Here is a 17,500-nt window from a genome sequence, read left to right as displayed (position 1 = left end):
ACCTTTCCAAACTGTATCATCCACATCCTTCACATTGTCATAAATGGCCTGGCCTCTTAGAAACCCAGGAATAACTTCATATACAAAGTCTTTAATAAGTCTCAGTCCAGCCCTCATAAAAAGGGGGATTATACAACACTTCATCATTGAACATAATTTTGGGATTTAAAAACACAGGTTGATTCAGTATTATATCCTTATGTTCACACACATATTTTACACGAGGAAGAAATTCTCCCCATGCACGTAACACTTCCTGATAAAACAGAGGAACTTGTTCATACATAGGCTTTTTCCATATCATTAATAACCCACTCTCTTCACATCCTCCATTATTATACAAATAATTCCTAAAGAACCTCTTCCACCCATATTCTTCCTCCCCATATAAATACTTCTGTATAATTTTAATTCTTAATGCTTTTCTTTTCACGTCTATGTCCACTAATTTTAGACCCCCATCTTTATATTCTGCAGCAAGTGTAGACCTAGATATTCTAGCCCCTTTGCCATCCCACAAGAAGTTAGAAACAATAGAATTAAGTTCTTTTAAAACCCACTCTGGCATCTGAAGCACATCCATGACATATACACATTTAGATATTAGTAAAGAATTTGTTACCACTACCTTTCCTTTCAATTTTAAATTCCTCCATCTCCAAAATGCCATAGTTTGTTTGATTTTATTCAATACACCTGCCCAAGTCCTATCACATGCCTCCTTTTCATCAATACCCAAAATAACTCCCAACGCTTTAAAATAGCCATTAGCTCTTTTAAAATGATACCTACACCCATTATCATTCACTAGCCCCACATACAAAACCTCAGTCTTTTCTACATTAATCTTAGCACCTGATGCTTTCCCAAAGAGCTCAAAACACTCCATCACTCTATTTACACTTTCCACATCTCTAACAGTAATTGTAGTGTCATCTGCATATTGCTGCACAATGCTGACTCCACCCCCTGGAATAGAAACGCCTCGGATCTGGTGGTCTGCTTTAAGGAGAGCCACCAGAGGCTCAACCGACATACAATATAAGGCCGCAGACAATGGACATCCTTGCCTCACCGACCTCTCCAATGGGAAAGCATCAGTAAGTAACCCGTTACATTTTACTCTACTTACTGCAGCACCGTATAGCAGCTGTATCCAGGACACCATTCTGCTCCCAAATCCAAAAGTTTTAAGCGTCTGCATTAGAAATGAATGTTCTACTCTATCAAAAGCTTTATTTAAATCAATGCTCAATACTACACCTCCCTCACCCTTCATATGTCTTATGACATCCCTTAAAGTGCAAATAATGTCTGCTATTTCTCTACCAGGAACACTGTAAGCCTGTGTCTCTGAAATAATACTTCCCATTACTTTATTAATTCTGTTAGCCAGCACCTTAGTTAAGATCTTATAATCTACATTTAAAATAGATAATGGCCTAAAATTTTCTAATCTTTTCCTACTTCCCTTGTTTTTATATATTATAGTTATTAAGCCAGTCGCCATCGATTCCGAGACTTCCTGAGATTGCTCCATATATTTGTACACATCTAATAAAACAGGTGCCATTATATCCACAAATGTTTTGTAAAACTCACTTGTCAGCCCATCAGAGCCAGGGCTCTTATTTCTATGAGCAGACAAAATCGCCTCCCGTATCTCTGTGACCGCCAAGTCTGTGTCACACATGAGTCTTTCATCCTCTGATATTCTGGCATCTACATAGCTCAACACCTCTTCTATACATCCTTGATCATTGCATTCTTTTTTAAAAAGATTACTATAAAAACATTCTATTGTATCTAAAATCCCCACCAGATCATTCACTGTCTCCCCCCTCTCATTCTCGATTTCTGTAATATAGTTTCTAGCCTGCTTCTTCTTTTCTAACCCTAAAAAGAAGGATGTACATTTCTCTCCTTCTATGGCATACTGTACTCTACTCCTTACTATTGCCCCCATACATGCACTCTTTTCAAAGTTATGTACCGCAGCCTGAGCTTCCATAAAACCTGCCATATCATAACCCTCCACCGTATCAACTTTCCCCAGCTCAATGTCTAGTCTTTTATTCAAAGCTATCCTCTCCCTCTTTAAAAGAAAATTCCTTCGTCTTGCATATTTAATGCTCAACCCTCTAATCTTCTCTTTTAGACCCTCCCACCACAAACCAATATTAACACTTTTAAAATCACTCAATATTTCTCTATTTATACAATCAGAAATCATATCAATATATTTTCCTTCTTTTAGTAGCTCAGCATTCAAACACCATACACCACCCCCTCTAGAAGGCACACTAGGACCCAGCAGGAAACCAAGAGAGGCATGATCACTTAATGTATTAAAATCATACCTAATCTTTTGTATATATTGCACTATATTTTCCGCCGCTAAATAATAATCTATGCGGCTTTGCCTGAGAACCTTCAAAACAACCTGCCTCCTTGAAAAAACTCTCTGACCTGGATGCATTCCCCTCCATACATCACTCAGACAATGATCCTTCATTATCCCCAACAATACTCGCCTAGACATGTCAGAGCGCAACAAAGTACTCCTTGACGTGTCCAGTTTTGTCAATCTAACGTTAAAATCCCCAACCAATATACAGTTACCCACACAATGTTGCTCAAGTGCCTTAAAAAATACTTCTCGGTCACTCTCATTATTAGGTGCATAAACATTCAATAAAGTGTATTGCACATTTAGAAATTCAAATTTAACACTCAAAAGTCTACCCTCTTTATCCGCATACACTTGCCTAATATTCTGTACACTATCCCTCTTAATTAATATAGCAACCCCACACGTCCTCTCCCCACCATTATTATAATAAATCAAATCCATCCATCTCTTTCTTACTCCATCCATCATACTGTCAGTCCAGTGTGTCTCTTGGAAGCATAAAATATCAGCCTGTAGTAGACTCACTGTCTGTTCTAACTTTCCCATATTCCTTAGTCCATTAATATTAACAGATACAACACTCACCATAAGTACAATTAATATGTTGATTTTTCCCATCATCAAGACCCAGTCTTTTTCTTCTTCTTCTTGATCTTGCTCTTCCTACTTTCCTTTGCTTCTTCCCTCACCCTTTGGACTTCACCCGCGGACACTTCACTCTCAGAGTCCTTCCTCTTCGCGGATTCCCCCTTCACATCCATACTTTCAGGAATAGTGTCAGGTACAACCCCTCCATTATCTTCATCTCCCTCACCTTCAGATGTTTCCGTTTCCTGCTCACCTCCTCCTCCTTCTCCACCATCAGGCTCCTTTCCATCTGTGCAGTAGTCATCTAGGAATTCGACATCCATGCTCGCCCCAATTCCATCCCCCTCTGTCGCAGTAGATTCACCATCTCCTCCTCCTCCACCATCCTTGTCTCCTTTTTCCCCGTCCTCCATCACGTCCCCCTCCTCCACTCTCTCTTCTTCCATCTCCTCCTCCTGTTGTTCCATGTCTTCACCATCTGTTGGCCCAGTACACGTACAGCGCATTCTTCTCTCCCCACATCCATTACATGGTCTCTCCTCTCTCTCGACGCACTCTCTTGCATAGTGCCCTTGTGCTCCGCATCTCCGACATAGAAAATCAGGACAGTCCCGTACTACGTGGCCAGACTGAATACAAATTCGGCACACTTTAACTTGCCTGTCATGTATCACTCGAAAGTACTCAGTCCCCTCCAACGTCTCAAACTTGGTAGAATATGGTAGTGAGCGCACCACGTCTGTAAACCGAACTTTACAGAATCTTGTGCCATCAGCGATCTCTGTTCCTGGCCATAATCTCCTCTTAATCCCAGAAACCGCCTTCACACCCCATCCTTCCAATTTTGCCACGATAGTATCGTCACTAATATACACTGGTAAATTCATAAAGGACACCACCAGCTCATCCGCTGAAATGTCCCTCGCCATTACCGTGCCCGATTTGATTTTTAGTCCATCCATTAACCTCTCCTTCCCATGGACATGGGACATCGTAATCTCATACTTCTGATCACCTTTAAATCTGCACCCTATCACCGTTCCACACGCCTCCTTTATCCCTCTCAGCAATTCCATCATCGTTAATTTCTTTTCCCCAGTGATATCCACCGCCACCGTACAAGTCTTATCATAGGACTTTTCCCTCGATGATGGTGCATCAGGAACTTTTCCTCCATGTCCAGTACTCTTTGTCTGTTCCATCGCGTAGGTCGTTGTATCTATTGTTGTCCGTCCGATTAACTAATTATATCTGTATTTTTCCCTCCTTTCCTTCCCCCCAGCAAAAGCTGCTAGGGGAGAAACAACTCTTACTAATAAATCAAAAACAAAAATCAAATTCCACATAAATAACCAAACAAAAAAAGATTTCAAAACGCAGCAACCAATTCCCTCTCCTTCTCCTCCAATACCACCGCACCTGTTTCCACTTCCTCAATTACCGAAAGGGGCGTATTCAGGCTGGTATGGCCGTAAGCGAGGGAACAGCTCTTGGTACACTATATAAAGTCAATGTGTCACTCACTCTGAAAGGGACACAGAAACGTATCCACTTTGTGACACAAACTGAAGAAGCTCAACCCTTGCTTACATTTCCAATATATATATATATATATATATTGAGTCTTGTTGAGTCTTGTTGGGGGTGGGGGAAGAGGGCATATCCTATGTTGATTTATGACAAGTTCATTGACTAGGGCCCTATAAAATAGGCGTTGCGGACCGAATCACGGAATCCAGACATTAAACCGAAATTCAACAATATTCAAACATTTATTGAACTTAGTAAGAAATCAACTAAATCTATTCAACTTGTTAGAAAACGCATTCATTTGCCCAAGTCAATCATAAGACATGAACAAAATGAATCAGTGATTCGTATTTCCATGAACTTTCTGAAACGGCACAGGAATGCCCCTGTCTGTGTGCATGTGTGCGGTGCGCGCGTATATCTACACTTTGTGTAGCCGTTAGCGATGATGCTAATGATAACCTTCTTCTGGTAGGGAAGGAATGGCTTTCCCCAAAACCTTCGCAAGTAAATGTTAACTACAAAGTAGCCTATGCCTGCCTGGCAGAATTATACCGTGATCATTTGCATCACTCCAGTGGCCATTTGTTCTACAGCAACACCGCTTAACCAAACAAAGGTCTCTTCCTGGTGCACGCTTGCATTTAAGGGTAACTACACCCCAAAATCTAAATGTCTTACATTTTTCCCAGACCTCACAAATGGTCACCTGATAGGGTTTAAACATTGTTGTGGACATAGAACATCCAATTGTGCTGTTTTGCTATTAAAAAGGTGTACTTTTGAGAGCGAAAACCTGCCAAAACAGGGACAAACGGTCAACGGGGAAATCTAAACGGAGAAAAGGGAACTTGGGAATTAACGGAATCAGGCAAAACATTGAAGGGATTTTATAGTGCCCTAATGGACTACAGACATTGACTGTCTCCTAGACTAAAAACAAAGGCTGCATGTACTGCCTATATTTTGAGGGAAACGCACTGTCCATTATTTGATTTGATCAGGGCAGGGCAGCACACACAAACTGCATTTAGTCCAATAACAATCCATGATATTATTAGGGTGATAAATATAAGGCAGTTGCTCCATGACAGAAGAGCACGCTCTACTGGGACAAAAAGCTTACAGCACCTGGTATTCCCAGGCGGTCTCCCATCCAAGTACTAACCAGGCCCGACCCTGCTTAGCTTCCGAGATCAGACGAGATCGGGCGTATTCAGGCTGGTATGGCCGTAAGCAAGGGAACAACTCTTGGTACACTATATAAAGTCAATGTGTCACTCACTCTGAAAGGGACACAGAAACGTATCCACTTTGTGACACAAACTGAAGAAGCTCAACCCTTGCTTACATTTCCAATATATATATATATATTTTGAGTCTTGTTGGGGGGAAGAGGGCATATCCTATGTTGATTTATGACAAGTTCATTGACTAGGGCCCTATAAAATAGGCGTTGGGGACCGAATCACGGAATCCAGACATTAAACCGAAATTCAACAATATTCAAACATTTATTGAACTTAGTAAGAAATCAACTAAATCTATTCAACTTGTTAGAAAACGCATTCATTTGCCCAAGTCAATCATAAGACATGAACAAAATGCATCAGTGATTCGTATTTCCATGAACTTTCTGAAACGGCACAGGAATGCCCCTGTCTGTGTGCATGTGTGCGGTGCGCGCGTATGTCTACACTTTGTGTAGCCGTTAGCGATGATGCTAATGATAACCTTCTTCTGGTAGGGAAGGAATGGCTTTCCCCAAAACCTTCGCAAGTAAATGTTAACTACAAAGTAGCCTATGCCTGCCTGGCAGAATTATACCGTGATCATTTGCATCACTCCAGTGGCCATTTGTTCTACAGCAACACCGCTTAACCAAACAAAGGTCTCTTCCTGGTGCACGCTTGCATTTAAGGGTAACTACACCCCCAAAATCTAAATGTCTTACATTTTTCCCAGACCTCACAAATGGTCACCTGATAGGGTTTAAACATAGTTGTGGACATAGAACATCCAATTGTGCTGTTTTGCTATTAAAAAGGTGTACTTTTGAGAGCGAAAACCTGCCAAAACAGGGACAAACGGTCAACGGGGAAATCTAAACGGAGAAAAGGGAACTTGGGAATTAACGGAATCAGGCAAAACATTGAAGGGATTTTATAGTGCCCTAATGGACCACAGATATTGACTGTCTCCTAGACTAAAAACAAAGGCTGCTTGTACTGCCTATATTTTGAGGGAAACGCACTGTCCATTATTTGATTTGATCAGGGCAGGGCAGCACACACAAACTGCATTTAGTCCAATAACAATCCATGATATTATTAGGGTGATAAATAAAAGGCAGTTATTCCATGACACAAGAGCACGCTCTACTGGGACAAAAAGCTTACAGCACCTGGTATTCCCAGGCAGTCTCCCATCCAAGTACCAACCAGGCCCGACCCTGCTTAGCTTCCGAGATCGGACGAGATCGGGCGTATTTTTTTATTTTTTTTTTTTATTGTAAAATATTCATCAAATACACTTATATTATACCATGTACAGTGTTATATACAAAAAACCATACACTAGAAACTATTCTACCATAGGCAGGCGAACAATTCACCCCCTATCAAATCAAAGAACCCAAAGAAATAAAAACAAAAACCTAGTATACAAAAACCAGACATGACTAAGACATATCAAATTCCACATATTAAATAGGCAGATTTAAAAGCATCTCCCTGTCAAATAAAAATAAACATAGAAAATATCAAAATATTCCTTTCAAAAATTATAAGTGATTCCTCCACCATCCACCCTTGCAATTAACCCACTCCCCTCTACAAAAAGTTCATCAAAATCTTCCAATCCATAACTATAAAACATATCGATGTGCTTCTTAAACAAAGCTACAAAAATACCCCACACCCTTACCCTCCTCCCTTCAAAATAAGCATAATTCCTCCCACAAAAAATAGCATACCTAACAAAACTCAATACAATATTCAACAACCTCACATTAACCCCCTTTACATTCATCTCCCACTCCAAATAAAACCAATTCCTCCCACGCATTCTTTTCCAACAAACCACTCCCCCAGTTTTTACATATTATTTCCTTTACTTTACAAAACATATCTTTTAAATCCTCGCATTCTACAAATAAGTGTAATAAATTTTCTGGTGCCTTACCACATATATCACATTCTCTTTTTATTTCTTTATTTATTTGATGCAGCACTACTTTTGTGTATATCCGATTATGTCTTATTTTAAAATCGTTATTTTCACATTCCAATTTATTCCCATGTAAGTATAAGTTTTTCCATAATACTTTTCGATCCATCTTCGGAAACAGTTCTACCCACCTCTTCTCAGCAGCAGGCCTGTCAGTAACCAGTAATTGTTTATAAAAAACATTTGTTCTGACACTAGCCAATGTTTTCCATTTATCCCCATTGTCAATATATAAATTCGGTAATACATATAAATCTTCCCAAATTCCATCTCCATTAATGACAGAAACCCATTCTGCTGGAATGCTACTTTTCACCCGTTCAAATCCATTCAATATAGTACCTTTCCAAACTGTATCATCCACATCCTTCACATTGTCATAAATGGCCTGGCCTCTTAGAAACCCAGGAATAACTTCATATACAAAGTCTTTAATAAGTCTCAGTCCAGCCCTCATAAAAAGGGGGATTATACAACACTTCATCATTGAACATAATTTTGGGATTTAAAAACACAGGTTGATTCAGTATTATATCCTTATGTTCACACACATATTTTACACGAGGAAGAAATTCTCCCCATGCACGTAACACTTCCTGATAAAACAGAGGAACTTGTTCATACATAGGCTTTTTCCATATCATTAATAACCCACTCTCTTCACATCCTCCATTATTATACAAATAATTCCTAAAGAACCTCTTCCACCCATATTCTTCCTCCCCATATAAATACTTCTGTATAATTTTAATTCTTAATGCTTTTCTTTTCACGTCTATGTCCACTAATTTTAGACCCCCATCTTTATATTCTGCAGCAAGTGTAGACCTAGATATTCTAGCCCCTTTGCCATCCCACAAGAAGTTAGAAACAATAGAATTAAGTTCTTTTAAAACCCACTCTGGCATCTGAAGCACATCCATGACATATACACATTTAGATATTAGTAAAGAATTTGTTACCACTACCTTTCCTTTCAATTTTAAATTCCTCCATCTCCAAAATGCCATAGTTTGTTTGATTTTATTCAATACACCTGCCCAAGTCCTATCACATGCCTCCTTTTCATCAATACCCAAAATAACTCCCAACGCTTTAAAATAGCCATTAGCTCTTTTAAAATGATACCTACACCCATTATCATTCACTAGCCCCACATACAAAACCTCAGTCTTTTCTACATTAATCTTAGCACCTGATGCTTTCCCAAAGAGCTCAAAACACTCCATCACTCTATTTACACTTTCCACATCTCTAACAGTAATTGTAGTGTCATCTGCATATTGCTGCACAATGCTGACTCCACCCCCTGGAATAGAAACGCCTCGGATCTGGTGGTCTGCTTTAAGGAGAGCCACCAGAGGCTCAACCGACATACAATATAAGGCCGCAGACAATGGACATCCTTGCCTCACCGACCTCTCCAATGGGAAAGCATCAGTAAGTAACCCGTTACATTTTACTCTACTTACTGCAGCACCGTATAGCAGCTGTATCCAGGCCACCATTCTGCTCCCAAATCCAAAAGTTTTAAGCGTCTGCATTAGAAATGAATGTTCTACTCTATCAAAAGCTTTATTTAAATCAATGCTCAATACTACACCTCCCTCACCCTTCATATGTCTTATGACATCCCTTAAAGTGCAAATAATGTCTGCTATTTCTCTACCAGGAACACTGTAAGCCTGTGTCTCTGAAATAATACTTCCCATTACTTTATTAATTCTGTTAGCCAGCACCTTAGTTAAGATCTTATAATCTACATTTAAAATAGATAATGGCCTAAAATTTTCTAATCTTTTCCTACTTCCCTTGTTTTTATATATTATAGTTATTAAGCCAGTCGCCATCGATTCCGAGACTTCCTGAGATTGCTCCATATATTTGTACACATCTAATAAAACAGGTGCCATTATATCCACAAATGTTTTGTAAAACTCACTTGTCAGCCCATCAGAGCCAGGGCTCTTATTTCTATGAGCAGACAAAATCGCCTCCCGTATCTCTGTGACCGCCAAGTCTGTGTCACACATGAGTCTTTCATCCTCTGATATTCTGGCATCTACATAGCTCAACACCTCTTCTATACATCCTTGATCATTGCATTCTTTTTTAAAAAGATTACTATAAAAACATTCTATTGTATCTAAAATCCCCACCAGATCATTCACTGTCTCCCCCCTCTCATTCTCGATTTCTGTAATATAGTTTCTAGCCTGCTTCTTCTTTTCTAACCCTAAAAAGAAGGATGTACATTTCTCTCCTTCTATGGCATACTGTACTCTACTCCTTACTATTGCCCCCATACATGCACTCTTTTCAAAGTTATGTACCGCAGCCTGAGCTTCCATAAAACCTGCCATATCATAACCCTCCACCGTATCAACTTTCCCCAGCTCAATGTCTAGTCTTTTATTCAAAGCTATCCTCTCCCTCTTTAAAAGAAAATTCCTTCGTCTTGCATATTTAATGCTCAACCCTCTAATCTTCTCTTTTAGACCCTCCCACCACAAACCAATATTAACACTTTTAAAATCACTCAATATTTCTCTATTTATACAATCAGAAATCATATCAATATATTTTCCTTCTTTTAGTAGCTCAGCATTCAAACACCATACACCACCCCTCTAGAAGGCACACTAGGACCCAGCAGGAAACCAAGAGAGGCATGATCACTTAATGTATTAAAATCATACCTAATCTTTTGTATATATTGCACTATATTTTCCGCCGCTAAACAATAATCTATGCGGCTTTGCCTGAGAACCTTCAAAACAACCTGCCTCCTTGAAAAAACTCTCTGACCTGGATGCATTCCCCTCCATACATCACTCAGACAATGATCCTTCATTATCCCCAACAATACTCGCCTAGACATGTCAGAGCGCAACAAAGTACTCCTTGACGTGTCCAGTTTTGTCAATCTAACGTTAAAATCCCCAACCAATATACAGTTACCCACACAATGTTGCTCAAGTGCCTTAAAAAATACTTCTCGGTCACTCTCATTATTAGGTGCATAAACATTCAATAAAGTGTATTGCACATTTAGAAATTCAAATTTAACACTCAAAAGTCTACCCTCTTTATCCGCATACACTTGCCTAATATTCTGTACACTATCCCTCTTAATTAATATAGCAACCCCACACGTCCTCTCCCCACCATTATTATAATAAATCAAATCCATCCATCTCTTTCTTACTCCATCCATCATACTGTCAGTCCAGTGTGTCTCTTGGAAGCATAAAATATCAGCCTGTAGTAGACTCACTGTCTGTTCTAACTTTCCCATATTCCTTAGTCCATTAATATTAACAGATACAACACTCACCATAAGTACAATTAATATGTTGATTTTTCCCATCATCAAGACCCAGTCTTTTTCTTCTTCTTCTTGATCTTGCTCTTCCTACTTTCCTTTGCTTCTTCCCTCACCCTTTGGACTTCACCCGCGGACACTTCACTCTCAGAGTCCTTCCTCTTCGCGGATTCCCCCTTCACATCCATACTTTCAGGAATAGTGTCAGGTACAACCCCTCCATTATCTTCATCTCCCTCACCTTCAGATGTTTCCGTTTCCTGCTCACCTCCTCCTCCTTCTCCACCATCAGGCTCCTTTCCATCTGTGCAGTAGTCATCTAGGAATTCGACATCCATGCTCGCCCCAATTCCATCCCCCTCTGTCGCAGTAGATTCACCATCTCCTCCTCCTCCACCATCCTTGTCTCCTTTTTTCCCCGTCCTCCATCACGTCCCCCCTCCTCCACTCTCTCTTCTTCCATCTCCTCCTCCTGTTGTTCCATGTCTTCACCATCTGTTGGCCCAGTACACGTACAGCGCATTCTTCTCTCCCCACATCCATTACATGGTCTCTCCTCTCTCTCGACGCACTCTCTTGCATAGTGCCCTTGTGCTCCGCATCTCCGACATAGAAAATCAGGACAGTCCCGTACTACGTGGCCAGACTGAATACAAATTCGGCACACTTTAACTTGCCTGTCATGTATCACTCGAAAGTACTCAGTCCCCTCCAACGTCTCAAACTTGGTAGAATATGGTAGTGAGCGCACCACGTCTGTAAACCGAACTTTACAGAATCTTGTGCCATCAGCGATCTCTGTTCCTGGCCATAATCTCCTCTTAATCCCAGAAACCGCCTTCACACCCCATCCTTCCAATTTTGCCACGATAGTATCGTCACTAATATACACTGGTAAATTCATAAAGGACACCACCAGCTCATCCGCTGAAATGTCCCTCGCCATTACCGTGCACGATTTGATTTTTAGTCCATCCATTAACCTCTCCTTCCCATGGACATGGGACATCGTAATCTCATACTTCTGATCACCTTTAAATCTGCACCCTATCACCGTTCCACACGCCTCCTTTATCCCTCTCAGCAATTCCATCATCGTTAATTTCTTTTCCCCAGTGATATCCACCGCCACCGTACAAGTCTTATCATAGGACTTTTCCCTCGATGATGGTGCATCAGGAACTTTTCCTCCATGTCCAGTACTCTTTGTCTGTTCCATCGCGTAGGTCGTTGTATCTATTGTTGTCCGTCCGATTAACTAATTATATCTGTATTTTTCCCTCCTTTCCTTCCCCCCAGCAAAAGCTGCTAGGGGAGAAACAACTCTTACTAATAAATCAAAAACAAAAATCAAATTCCACATAAATAACCAAACAAAAAAAGATTTCAAAACGCAGCAACCAATTCCCTCTCCTTCTCCTCCAATACCACCGCACCTGTTTCCACTTCCTCAATTACCGAAAGGGGCGTATTCAGGCTGGTATGGCCGTAAGCGAGGGAACAACTCTTGGTACACTATATAAAGTCAATGTGTCACTCACTCTGAAAGGGACACAGAAACGTATCCACTTTGTGACACAAACTGAAGAAGCTCAACCCTTGCTTACATTTCCAATATATATATATATATATATTGAGTCTTGTTGGGGGGGGGGGGCATATCCTATGTTGATTTATGACAAGTTCATTGACTAGGGCCCTATAAAATAGGCGTTGCGGACCGAATCACGGAATCCAGACATTAAACCGAAATTCAACAATATTCAAACATTTATTGAACTTAGTAAGAAATCAACTAAATCTATTCAACTTGTTAGAAAACGCATTCATTTGCCCAAGTCAATCATAAGACATGAACAAAATGCATCAGTGATTCGTATTTCCATGAACTTTCTGAAACGGCACAGGAATGCCCCTGTCTGTGTGCATGTGTGCGGTGCGCGCGTATGTCTACACTTTGTGTAGCCGTTAGCGATGATGCTAATGATAACCTTCTTCTGGTAGGGAAGGAATGGCTTTCCCCAAAACCTTCGCAAGTAAATGTTAACTACAAAGTAGCCTATGCCTGCCTGGCAGAATTATACCGTGATCATTTGCATCACTCCAGTGGCCATTTGTTCTACAGCAACACCGCTTAACCAAACAAAGGTCTCTTCCTGGTGCACGCTTGCATTTAAGGGTAACTACACCCCAAAATCTAAATGTCTTACATTTTTCCCAGACCTCACAAATGGTCACCTGATAGGGTTTAAACATTGTTGTGGACATAGAACATCCAATTGTGCTGTTTTGCTATTAAAAAGGTGTACTTTTGAGAGCGAAAACCTGCCAAAACAGGGACAAACGGTCAACGGGGAAATCTAAACGGAGAAAAGGGAACTTGGGAATTAACGGAATCAGGCAAAACATTGAAGGGATTTTATAGTGCCCTAATGGACTACAGACATTGACTGTCTCCTAGACTGAAAACAAAGGCTGCATGTACTGCCTATATTTTGATGGAAACGCACTGTCCATTATTTGATTTGATACAGGGCAGGGCAGCACACACAAACTGCATTTAGTCCAATAACAATCCATGATATTATTAGGGTGATAAATAAAAGGCAGTTGCTCCATGACACAAGAGCACGCTCTACTGGGACAAAAAGCTTACAGCACCTTGTATTCCCAGGCGGTCTCCCATCCAAGTACTAACCAGGCCCGGCCCTGCTTAGCTTCCGAGATCGGACGAGATCGGGCGTATTTTTTTTTTAGCTTCACTGCTTATTTTTACATATCATAGCTTCATATTTCACTCACATCTTCACAGCTTATTTTTTACATATCATAGCTTCATATTTCACATCACATCTTCACATCTCATAGCTTCACAGCTTATTTTTTACATATCATAGCTTCATATTTCACATCACATCTTCACATCTCATAGCTTCACAGCTTATTTTTACATATCATAGCTTCATATTTCACATCACATCTTCACATCTCATAGCTTCACAGCTTATTTTTACATATCATAGCTTCATATTTCACATCTTCACATCTCAGCATATAACACAGATTATCAGTCCACGTCATAGCTTCTTACATGCTTTTACAGCAACTGGTATTCCAAGGTGGTCCCCCATCCAAGTACTAACCAGGCCCGACGCTGCTTAGCTTCCGAGATCGGACGAGATCAGGCATATTCAGGCTGGTATGGCCGTAAGCGAGGGAACAACTCTTGGTACACTATATAAAGTCAATGTGTCACTCACTCTGAAAGGGACACAGAAACGTATCCACTTTGTGACACAAACTGAAGAAGCTCAACCCTTGCTTACATTTCCAATATATATATATATATATATTGAGTCTTGTTGAGTCTTGTTGGGGGTGGGGGAAGAGGGCATATCCTATGTTGATTTATGACAAGTTCATTGACTAGGGCCCTATAAAATAGGCGTTGCGGACCGAATCACGGAATCCAGGCATTAAACCGAAATTCAACAATATTCAAACATTTATTGAACTTAGTAAGAAATCAACTAAATCTATTCAACTTGTTAGAAAACGCATTCATTTGCCCAAGTCAATCATAAGACATGAACAAAATGCATCAGTGATTCGTATTTCCATGAACTTTCTGAAACGGCACAGGAATGCCCCTGTCTGTGTGCATGTGTGCGGTGCGCGCGTATATCTACACTTTGTGTAGCCGTTAGCGATGATGCTAATGATAACCTTCTTCTGGTAGGGAAGGAATGGCTTTCCCCAAAACCTTCGCAAGTAAATGTTAACTACAAAGTAGCCTATGCCTGCCTGGCAGAATTATACCGTGATCATTTGCATCACTCCAGTGGCCATTTGTTCTACAGCAACACCGCTTAACCAAACAAAGGTCTCTTCCTGGTGCACGCTTGCATTTAAGGGTAACTACACCCCAAAATCTAAATGTCTTACATTTTTCCCAGACCTCACAAATGGTCACCTGATAGGGTTTAAACATTGTTGTGGACATAGAACATCCAATTGTGCTGTTTTGCTATTAAAAAGGTGTACTTTTGAGAGCGAAAACCTGCCAAAACAGGGACAAACGGTCAACGGGGAAATCTAAACGGAGAAAAGGGAACTTGGGAATTAACGGAATCAGGCAAAACATTGAAGGGATTTTATAGTGCCCTAATGGACTACAGACATTGACTGTCTCCTAGACTAAAAACAAAGGCTGCATGTACTGCCTATATTTTGAGGGAAACGCACTGTCCATTATTTGATTTGATCAGGGCAGGGCAGCACACACAAACTGCATTTAGTCCAATAACAATCCATGATATTATTAGGGTGATAAATAAAAGGCAGTTGCTCCATGACACAAGAGCACGCTCTACTGGGACAAAAAGCTTACAGCACCTGGTATTCCCAGGCGGTCTCCCATCCAAGTACTAACCAGGCCCGACCATGCTTAGCTTCCGAGATCGGACGAGATCGGGCGTATTCAGGCTGGTATGGCCGTAAGCGAGGGAACAACTCTTGGTACACTATATAAAGTCAATGTGTCACTCACTCTGAAAGGGACACAGAAACGTATCCACTTTGTGACACAAACTGAAGAAGCTCAACCCTTGCTTACATTTCCAATATATATATATATATATATATTTGAGTCTTGTTGGTGGGGGGGGGGGGAGAGGGCATATCCTATGTTGATTTATGACAAGTTCATTGACTAGGGCCCTATAAAATAGGCGTTGCGGACCGAATCACGGAATCCAGACATTAAACCGAAATTCAACAATATTCAAACATTTATTGAACTTAGTAAGAAATCAACTAAATCTATTCAACTTGTTAGAAAACGCATTCATTTGCCCAAGTCAATCATAAGACATGAACAAAATGCATCAGTGATTCGTATTTCCATGAACTTTCTGAAACGGCACAGGAATGCCCCTGTCTGTGTGCATGTGTGCGGTGCGCGCGTATATCTACACTTTGTGTAGCCGTTAGCGATGATGCTAATGATAACCTTCTTCTGGTAGGGAAGGAATGGCTTTCCCCAAAACCTTCGCAAGTAAATGTTAACTACAAAGTAGCCTATGCCTGCCTGGCAGAATTATACCGTGATCATTTGCATCACTCCAGTGGCCATTTGTTCTACAGCAACACCGCTTAACCAAACAAAGGTCTCTTCCTGGTGCACGCTTGCATTTAAGGGTAACTACACCCCAAAATCTAAATGTCTTACATTTTTCCCAGACCTCACAAATGGTCACCTGATAGGGTTTAAACATTGTTGTGGACATAGAACATCCAATTGTGCTGTTTTGCTATTAAAAAGGTGTACTTTTGAGAGCGAAAACCTGCCAAAACAGGGACAAACGGTCAACGGGGAAATCTAAACGGAGAAAAGGGAACTTGGGAATTAACGGAATCAGGCAAAACATTGAAGGGATTTTATAGTGCCCTAATGGACTACAGACATTGACTGTCTCCTAGACTAAAAACAAAGGCTGCATGTACTGCCTATATTTTGAGGGAAACGCACTGTCCATTATTTGATTTGATTCAGGGCAGGGCAGCACACACAAACTGCATTTAGTCCAATAACAATCCATGATATTATTAGGGTGATAAATAAAAGGCAGTTGCTCCATGACACAAGAGCACGCTCTACTGGGACAAAAAGCTTACAGCACCTGGTATTCCCATGCGGTCTCCCATCCAAGTACTAACCAGGCCCGACCATGCTTAGCTTCTGAGATCGGACGTATTCAGGATGGTATGGCCGTAAGCGAGGGAACAACTCTTGGTACACTATATAAAGTCAATGTGTCACTCACTCTGAAAGGGACACAGAAACGTATCCACTTTGTGACACAAACTGAAGAAGCTCAACCCTTGCTTACATTTCCAATATATATATATATATTTGAGTCTTGTTGGGGGGGGGGGAGAGGGCATATCCTATGTTGATTTATGACAAGTTCATTGACTAGGGCCCTATAAAATAGGCGTTGCGGACCGAATCACGGAATCCAGACATTAAACCGAAATTCAACAATATTCAAACATTTATTGAACTTAGTAAGAAATCAACTAAATCTATTCAACTTGTTAGAAAACGCATTCATTTGCCCAAGTCAATCATAAGACATGAACAAAATGCATCAGTGATTCGTATTTCCATGAACTTCCTGGCACGGCACAGGAATGCCCCTGTCTGTGTGCATGTGTGCGGTGCGCGCGCGATGTCTACACTTTGTGTAGCCGTTAGCGATGATGCTAATGATAACCTTCTTCTGGTAGGGAAGGAATGGCTTTCCCAAAACCTTCGCAAGTAAATGTTAACTACAAAGTAGCCTATGCCTGCCTGGCAGAATTATACCGTGATCATTTGCATCACTCCAGTGGCCATTTGTTCTACAGCAACA

At 40.7% G+C, this 17,500-nt stretch overlaps 2 non-coding genes and 2 pseudogenes across 2 annotated transcripts; all 4 read right to left on the bottom strand.

Moving 5' to 3' along the window:
* Window positions 1-5,650: 5,650 nt before the first annotated feature.
* On the bottom strand, window positions 5,651-5,769 carry LOC123490245. The gene has a single exon (XR_006660850.1). It is a non-coding gene; the product is annotated as a 5S ribosomal RNA (ribosomal RNA).
* An 8,409-nt stretch (window positions 5,770-14,178) lies between these two features.
* On the bottom strand, window positions 14,179-14,297 carry LOC123490244 (annotated as a pseudogene).
* Window positions 14,298-15,467: 1,170 nt separating this feature from the next.
* Window positions 15,468-15,586, bottom strand: LOC123490235. Its single transcript, XR_006660842.1, has one exon. It is a non-coding gene; the product is annotated as a 5S ribosomal RNA (ribosomal RNA).
* Window positions 15,587-16,753: 1,167 nt separating this feature from the next.
* LOC123490243 lies at window positions 16,754-16,862 on the bottom strand (annotated as a pseudogene).
* Between the last annotated feature and the right edge of the window lie 638 nt (window positions 16,863-17,500).

This window comes from Coregonus clupeaformis, unplaced genomic scaffold (genome assembly GCF_020615455.1).
Source record: "Coregonus clupeaformis isolate EN_2021a unplaced genomic scaffold, ASM2061545v1 scaf3556, whole genome shotgun sequence".
In the NCBI taxonomy this organism is placed as follows: domain Eukaryota; kingdom Metazoa; phylum Chordata; class Actinopteri; order Salmoniformes; family Salmonidae; genus Coregonus; species Coregonus clupeaformis.
The sequence above is the reverse complement of the archived record's forward strand: the minus strand, read 5'-3'. Positions and strand labels throughout refer to the sequence as shown.